Raw genomic sequence first — 9076 nt, forward strand, 5'->3', positions numbered from 1 at the left:
CCACGAAATCTTATCTTGCCTATTGCGTACTTCGACAAACGAATCCCTTAAACTTAATTTTAAATAAAAAACAATTTGATTCCAAATATTAAATGTAATTCCAGTCTTCAGGCAACATGATGAAACGAATCGAACATTATTTACTTGGTTTATGTAATCGATAGCAAAAAAAATCAAGTGTTAAATTGCACCGTTCAAATTAAAAGCAATTGTTTCTTTTGAGAAAAAGTTCACATATTCGGGTCTTGAAAACTGCAAAAAGGATCACATTCGATTGAGGAGAGAGCCAATGAGCAGTTTTATGAACTAATGGTCACTACTATTCATTGGACATCAGACAGAACTCAATGCACTGATAGGAAATCATTGGTTGTCATTTTTGATATCATGGCGTGATAACCGAGAGTTAAGGTGTGTGATTCAGACGTCAATGATTGCGAGTTCAATCCCCTGCCACCGTGAAGCTGTCTGTGTCAGGATGAGCTCTTACTTAACCATAGCTTCAGGTTGACCATAGCCTAACCAATGCTGGCCGCTATGATGGCACACGAAAGTTTCAGCAAAAGTGGCCAAAGTCAACAAAAAAGCGATTCTGCTCATGAAAATATACAGTCTGAAATGTGCGGAATAATTGGAAAAGGGCAACTGAGAACAGGTTGCTCTAACCTAATGCTGTTCCGCTGCGATCACGCAGAAACTACAATTATTATTATGTCGCTCATTGGGTGACAATTGACCAGCAACAATTGACAATAAAATCTGAGAGATTGTTTGTGATTACAATATTCTCTTTGTCGAATATGCAAACGAATCGATAAAATCTAATGATGAAATCTACAAAAGCAATTTGTTGTGCCTCACAGAAAACAATTTCTAAAGCTCTTAATTTATGGTTAAAGTTGAGCATTCATGTTCAAAGTTGATCGATCGATGGCCCCTATCTATATAGAGAATTTCTTTCAACGGAATACAACTTCTGCTCGACCCTCACGTCAGAAACTGTTTCGAATCCCAAGATGCTTGTCAGATGCCACGAGAAAAAGCTTCAGCTTTCAAGGTGCTAAAATATGGAATGAGCTTGATTTATATACCTGATTATATACGAAACGCAAAAACCTTTGAAGGGTTCAAGAAGCTGCTGAAAACACACTTTCAAGCCTTTTGATTATCGACAACCACTTTTGGGTCTGGAAAGAGTGGCTAAACCTCCATCATCATCATCATCATCATCATCATGGTTACCATTAAAAAACACCTCCAGCGTAATAGAGAACTTAAGCAAAGAAAAGATGAGACCGTTGCCCTTAGAAGAGAACCATGAGATTCAGAAGAGTAGGAGACTATAATTCGTAGCACAGATCACCTAGTACGAGGATCAATAAAATACGAATATTTGAAAAGCCGCAAATTAGCGGCTATCGGCTTGTAGCCTAAAATATTTAAATATTTGAACAACCCCATTGAAACTCTGCAACTTTACTAATACCGACCACCAAAAAAAATTACCCCCAGATTTTCCAGGGAGAAATATCATCACACAAATTACACAAGACTGCACAACCAAGGTTTCAAGTCTCTAAACAAAAACATCGATTTTTAGAAGCTATCAGATGTAAACTGGAAAGTTTTTTCAAATGACACACCGTGAAACGCTAATGAAAGCTGTTTATGAACTGTTGTATTAAAAACTGAAAACAAACACTGATTAAAGCATTTATCGGAAAGTTTTACTTCGACTAGTGTAATTAGTTACCAAGAAAATTTATCTTGAACAAACACAGATATGAAATTGCAGAAAAAAACTATAGCAATCAGTAAATGCAGCTTAAATGCTAGAAGTGGCAGTCAAGTCAGTAGCTGATCTTTTTCTCATCTAAATTTTGTCTCATTGAAAACAAGAACAACTGATGAAATCCTTACCAATTAGCTAGACTGAAGATCAAGGTAAAAAAAGTTTCCCACAAAATTGTTTCCGAACAACAAGATAAGGTTGTTAAATACGTCTAGTTTTGTCTTTCTGATAAAAACTGTGTGAAGTTGCTTTCAATTCATTACTAATTGGAAAATATTTAAGTCACAAAAAGGCGAAAAATTAACTGTTTTTTCAATTTTCTTCGTTTTACAAGTTTTGCAATAAAATAAGGAAAGTTTTTGTATTTTAATTGCTTCACGCAGGTGCCTTCCGGATTTTTTTTTGTGATTCAATCAATTTAGAGCCAACTGGAGAAAGTAACTTTCAAAGTCAAGCAAACAAAATTTCAGAAGATCGTTGCTGTGTTACAAAGATAACATTCTTCGTTTTACTTTCAACAGACCTTCTTCTCTTTCACTTCTTCTAGTTAGAAACTCCATATATGTGCTCAATTCGACTAATCCTATTAAAAATAACCACAAATTAACTGAAAGGACTTGCTTTTGGCTAGAATTTTGCGGTAATTTAGAAAAAAAACTTTCTTACCTATAAAAAAATTGAACTGTTGTTATTATTTTAAAACATATATTTAACTTCCAAAAACCTGCACTGCTCACTAAAATTGGAGCATTTGACTACCGCCAGCATCAAAGTCAATATAAGTCTGAAGTGGGCAGTTTCAAAGAGAAAAACATTTAAAAAATAACTTTTAAGTCAAATTAACAGCAAAATGCTGGAGGGTTAAAAGGGAGGGAAGAAAGTATAGCACGAATTTGCGCAATAATTTACAAGAGCATTAAGTTTTTCTACTTCTGGAAACATTTTTTCGGGTTTGAGATTTTATTTGAAGCAAAAAAATACTGGTCTCTTTGCGGGAAGTCACCAGTACCACCAGAAACAATCAAGAGAATATAAACGGGAAAAAACGACTTCCATATTTCATACCAATTTATGTTTCGTGTTTCTCTTCTCAAATATCTCATATAGGATGAATTCTGTGAAATGTCAATCAAACCAAGTTTTCAACAAAACACAGTGGGTGGGTGGCTGGGTGGGTTTGAGAATAGCGTAGTTGCCCATAAAAGTTTAAAAAATTAACTTCTCTGTTAAAACTTGTGATTTTTCTCTAAAAAAAAATGTTTAAAATTTAATAACAGTCAATGATATAGAGGTCATAGGTTTCAAATAAATTAGTTTGTTTGAGAGATTAGAAAAAGCACCCAAAAGATAAATGAAACATCATCTTTGTTTGGCTTTTCTTTTTTTTCGGGAAAAGAGTTTTCTGTAGTTTTTTGTAGAAAAGGAGTATCCCAGTTGTTGACTTGGATACCGCGTCGGTTAAATAATATTGGAGAAAATATATTTAGGGCAAAAAAATCTGAAAAATCATTTGAGACTTCAAAGAGATGAAATTAAACGTTTTCTTTTTCTCTTTAAAATATTAGCATCTGTTTAAGTTTTCGATTCCCAAGTAATATAATGTTTTTCAGTTTTGGTTGAACTGATTTCTCTGGCCATTATCTAGTAGATACCTATAACAAAAAATAAATATAAATAACAAAAATATGAATAAAAAACAAACCTAAATTGGGTTCTCAGAAGATAAGATTTCGCAAAAAGTAAAAACTTTGGATTGTGTCGTTTGAAAATTCAATTTTTCTGAGAAACTTTTTGCTTTGTTTTTAAAATTTGTATAATCGTTTTGATTATAGTCAAATAATTAAACATTATTTTTTTCAGCAATTGCATGACAAATAAAATGATATAGCATCCTCCTACTCAACCCTACCCTCTGCCTTCCCCCCCCCCCCCCCCACAAAATCTTCCTTATTTCTTTTTTCGTTTTCCTTTCAATTTCTCCCATCTTTGAAACTGCAATAAAATTACTAGTTCTCTATAAAAATTAAAACCAGCCTCTAAGGACTACAAAATGATGTTTCTCTTTTTTTCTACGATGCGTTAACAAAAACCGAAAATTTAACTGAAAAAAACGGCCTGGCATATATATTCCAACATTTCGAAAAAAGTTGCAATTATAAAACTATCTCACAAACCCACTTCAACAAAGATAAACTTCTAATATTTCACGTCAATATATGATATTTCCAAGAGAACTGAGTTATATAACTCTTTCAATTTAATTGATTTCAGCAATTGTTTTTCTTTTGAGGGGCAACAAGCTTTAGAAGTGCGACAAGCATTGAGTTTGAGATATATGTTCAATTACTTTGTTTTGCAGATTTAAGCAAACAATCCCAATCTGTTGCAAAAACAAAGGATAACTAATTTCAATTTTTCCGTACTGACCTTTCAAAAACCATTATAGAAAAACATCTGAAAAACATCTTTCATCGTGCTTCATTACCGACCAAAACAAGAAATCTGCGTAAATTCATAGTGCTATGCCACTTTGCCTACTGAAAAACTTACTAATTCAACCCGAACTCATTTAATTCTTCAGTTTTTGAACTCGTTACTAAGTCAAAATTATTTAATACAAAACTAGCAGGCCTTGTCAAACCAATACAGAAGCTTGTTTGAAGATTAAGTAACCGCGATATATGACCAACTCTTTTCAGCGTAAGAGTACAAATGGTTATTAGCTTGCACAAAACTTTATACCTGGTTTTCACTCGGAAACAAATTAGGACTCAGCAAAATTAAGGGTTAATATTCGATGCGAAAACAAGTTGACCAATGATTTAAAGAAAGTAATGTTTGTTAAAAGTCTGGTTATTTTTTTGGTGCATAACTTATTTCGACCTCGTACAGGTTTCTAAATGACGGGAAAATAATTTCTGGCAAGTATTGCAGTTAAACGATTACGCCTTCAACTAGCAAGGCGAACTAATCTGAAAATTTTCCACTTCTCAAATTCTGTTTCTATTTTTAGTTGGTAATTTATCATCAAGTCTAATTATTAATTTTTTAAGGACAGGTACTATCATTTTGATTTTAAAATATGCATTCCTTTTTGGGAACGGCAGTTGATAAACCTCCAACACTACCATAACTACAGTCTAGGCTCCAGGCAAGGAGAATGCAAAATTGAATGTTTTTGAAATTTGAATGTTTTAGTTTTCAAAATATTAAAAGTTACGTCCATAAAATCTACAAATGAAGTGCTATAATATGCCAAAATTCCCCCCTATGATGCCTGAAAGATTGCTGGTTCCGTCAGACTTACTTCAAAAATTCCACAATTTCAAAACAAATGTTGGGTTATAAAAACGAGTTATAATCCATCTCCTACCCAGTTAGATGCGAATAAAAGGATCTAATATCATGAACATCCAGATTTGAAATTTTAAGCAATCGAAAAACCATTCATTTTCAAAAAAACACAATAGCAGTACATAGTGCATAAAAATTACGATGGCGACAAGAAACATTATGAATATTCTCAATAAATTAATTTTTAAAATGGTTCCAAATGACACAAAACAAATTTAGATATCTTCAGGTGTGAAAAGCTTCGTTTGTTTCAGCATGTCTCTTATCGAATGCTGTTTGTTCATGAAAAGATATTCGTGGTTTTAATTTATCGATACATCTCAGTCAATTCATTTGAAATCTTGATGACATTTTTTTGCTCTTTGCAGAGATCTTTCCAAACACTACAAACGAGGTAACGAGACAAAATAAGAAGTCATGTTTCACTGCTGTGCAACTGTACCACTTTGTCATTTGTGCCTGTGCTGTGCTCTCATAGAACTTCTGCAGCCTTTCAACTCTGCCGGGTTGAATTTTCTTGCCGGTTTGAAGCGTTCCTGCATGACAAAAACTCCTATACCTCATTGGCGTTGAAGAAGGTCTCAGACTGCTTCCCCTGCTTCTTGAAGCCTTGTGAGCAGCTCTTGTCCTCTGTTGAAGAATCTGTCCAAATCCTCAGAATCCTCGAGCTGCAGTTGAGCCAGCTGAGCCACCAAAATCACCACAGTTGGCGTCTCCAGACTCTGAAATCTCTCTTGCAAAAACTTCCAAGTCTTTGCCCCATCTCATATGCCGTAATCTCCCACACAGTCATGTCTAATCAGCATGTGGGTTGTTACATCAAGAGTCAGTGCCAGATGGCACCACATGTTTCTTTTATTGTTGAAAGCAACTTCCTTGCCATTTACAACCTTCAGCACCTTGTGGTTCTTCTTTTCATTTCTTGACCCACAGTCCAGCGGTGCAGGCTCATTGGGTTGCTCCTCTGTACCCAGTAGTGCTTTGCAGAGCCCCTTTGTTTGCATCACTGCCACAAATCTTGTGCTCCCATAACCTGTTGGATTATGGACTTTCCCAGGCGAAATCAAAAACATTTTTAACTAAGTTAAAGATTTTTTTTCAGAAATGAGAGAATAACAAAAAGATAATTTACAATAGATTTATGAGATTTACAGATGAGATCTGAATGATAGATCAAGATGGTGATTTCATATTTGGGGATGAAGCATCCCAAAGGTCCCCCAAAATCAGCTGTATATAAACACATTATTAGTGTTAAAATTCTCAACATATGCTGGGAGGATTCTACATTAAAAAATACCCGGCAGATTGCCAGAAAATAGCCGCCGTTGATTCCAATAAGCATGATTCGGATTGACAGAATAGAAGATTTTGAAAAAAAAAGATTTTTGTACAAAAACATTTTTTAAGTCCGATTTAATTTGATGGCATTTCGTAGTTGAACATAACGTACTTCTGTTTCTTAGAGAGAAGCTACAGGGACTACTAGCAATACCAATAAGCATTAGAGATGGTAACTAAGACTTATAGGAACGATGTTCAAATAGCGGGCATCTAAAATTGGTCTTTATGGGTTTATCCCGTTTCTATTTCTGACTTCAATTTTTTATACTGACTTTGTTCATTTTGAATTGCTTTGCTGAGCAACTGATGCTCAAAATCACTTTTAGCAGAATGAGAGAAGAGAGAAACTAGCATAGAGAAGTCAAAAAGATTTCACGCAAAATGTTGAAAAAGCGGCAAAATGAGGTAAAGCGAAACATTTTTTTATTCGACGAAGTAAAAAAAACAAAGCAGGACAAGTCCTGACGTACAATTCAAAGAATTTTCATTGACTAAACAGAAAAGCCAGACCTAGAATGGACTAAGAGTAAATTGAGAAAATCATTTTTAAAAAATTCTGATAAAAAAATAAGAAAAAAAAACAGAAAATCAATGTGAAAATGCCGCATGTGAACAAAAAAAACCACTAACCAGAAATGAAAATCTAATTCACACAAAAAACTAGGCCTAGAATGAGCTTTGAATGGATTGGGAAAACCATTTAGAAAAAAAACCGATCCAAAAAATCGAAAAAACAGTAAAAATCAGAGTGAAATTGCCGCATGTGAACAAAAAACCACTACCGAGAAACCGAATTTTTGTTCAAACACCATTTTCTCACTCTACTTTAAAATTAGAGCGAAAAAAATTCACGCCGCAAAACCACTCGCTTTTTCGCTCCATTTCCTGTTTCGGCGTGACCAAAATCACTACTCCAATTTGACTTCAAAAATCATGAACAGATCTTAAAAAAAAGACAGCGCCCCAATACAATTCAAATTCTTTGAATTGTAAAAATAGGAGCGCTATAATAGCCGGCTGAGAAGATGAGGCTGCTATTAATAACCTAACTCTAAAAATAACTATCTAGAATCCTCAGTTTGAACCGCGCATTGATTCACAGCACCTTTTCTTGAAGATTCATTTATTCCCATTTAGTGAATCAATCTGCTCCTGTCTGATTAAACTGGTAAGTTAAACTCTCACATTTCTAAATAAGTTTAAGACAATAGTTTGAATCGAAATTCTAACGTTCAATAAAATTCCATATGATCTAGCAAGATTTCGTGATTATATCAGTTTCCGTCCTCTCTTTTTTGATAGGAAGCATTGGTTTTTGCTGCCTTTACATCAAAAATATCTTGCTAATCTCCGCCTTTACACCAAAAATATCTTGCTAATCTCCTTTTTCTCTAAGTTCGTGAAACTATGATTTTGTGCTGGTAACCTTCACTTGGTCCCCAGACCAGGTCAAGGATTTTTCAGCCTTTTCATTCAATTCTTTGGATTGCTCTTAAAATTCATTTTCTATCAAACAATTTTACTCATCTGTTTACAATAATATTTTCAAAAGGAAAAAGTTGATCCAATTTTCGAATTAATTTTTACAAAAATGAAGAATTTCATCTGTCGAAGCACTCCAATTACATTTTCAAAAAATCATTTAAAAAATGAGCGTTTACATTACTTTCAAATATTAACCAACGGTTATTATTATTTTCAAAATCAAATTAATATTTTCAAATTTTAACAAAGTTTTAGTTATCTAATTTTAAGTTAAAAACCTTAAGTTCATTCAACCTTAAACCAATACTCTATTTGACATAGGCTACTCGATATTACTATGCTCCTCCAATTTTTCAACTTAAGTTACTGATTAGCAATAAACAGCATTCATCGACTTCAATCCTTCTCTTCTGACAATTCTTAACATCCCTATACATTCCTTGTTGTGCCTATCTAATCACATATAATAATTGATTGGCCAAGACAAAAGCAAAAAACCTAAGGCGTGTAACATCTGACATAATTAGCAATGCAACGTTGGGCGTCCTCATTCAATGATTCATTAAAAGAGAGGAACGATTCAACAAAGGAAAAGTAGGCAGACTTTTCACTTGAGGCAGTGATGAAAAAATTTAAAATGCCTTTTGGTTAGGAGGCATTGTGTGTAAATAAAGACATCTTTCTTTTCAGAAACAATTTGCCAAATGGGAAGAGAAAGTTAGCATGACAGACTATATATGTGTATAATTTGTTGGTGTTATTTAGAGAGTAACGGTCAAGCAGTTGAACGGTCTACCTTTGCGGTCTTATTTTCTCCCCTTCGTTTATATTGTTGTTGTTTTCCCAAGGGATCGTTTCCCCAAATTAGATTTGATGCAACTTTTACGCATACTAACACTTCTGCTATTCTTCACTGCCATATAATATAGTCACCACAGTAACTTGCAAATTCAAAATTTCTCATCGCGGCAAAAAATTTTTGCAATTTTCACTAATACTCTTAACTTTTTTTTGCTCACCGAAATAGGATACGTAACATTAAACATCGATACAAATCATATCAAATTTCCTAAAGTTTAAGGAACATTTTATTTGGAATAA

Source organism: Convolutriloba macropyga, chromosome 4 (assembly GCF_964194025.1).
Source record: "Convolutriloba macropyga chromosome 4, txConMacr16.3, whole genome shotgun sequence".
Taxonomy (NCBI): domain Eukaryota; kingdom Metazoa; phylum Xenacoelomorpha; order Acoela; family Convolutidae; genus Convolutriloba; species Convolutriloba macropyga.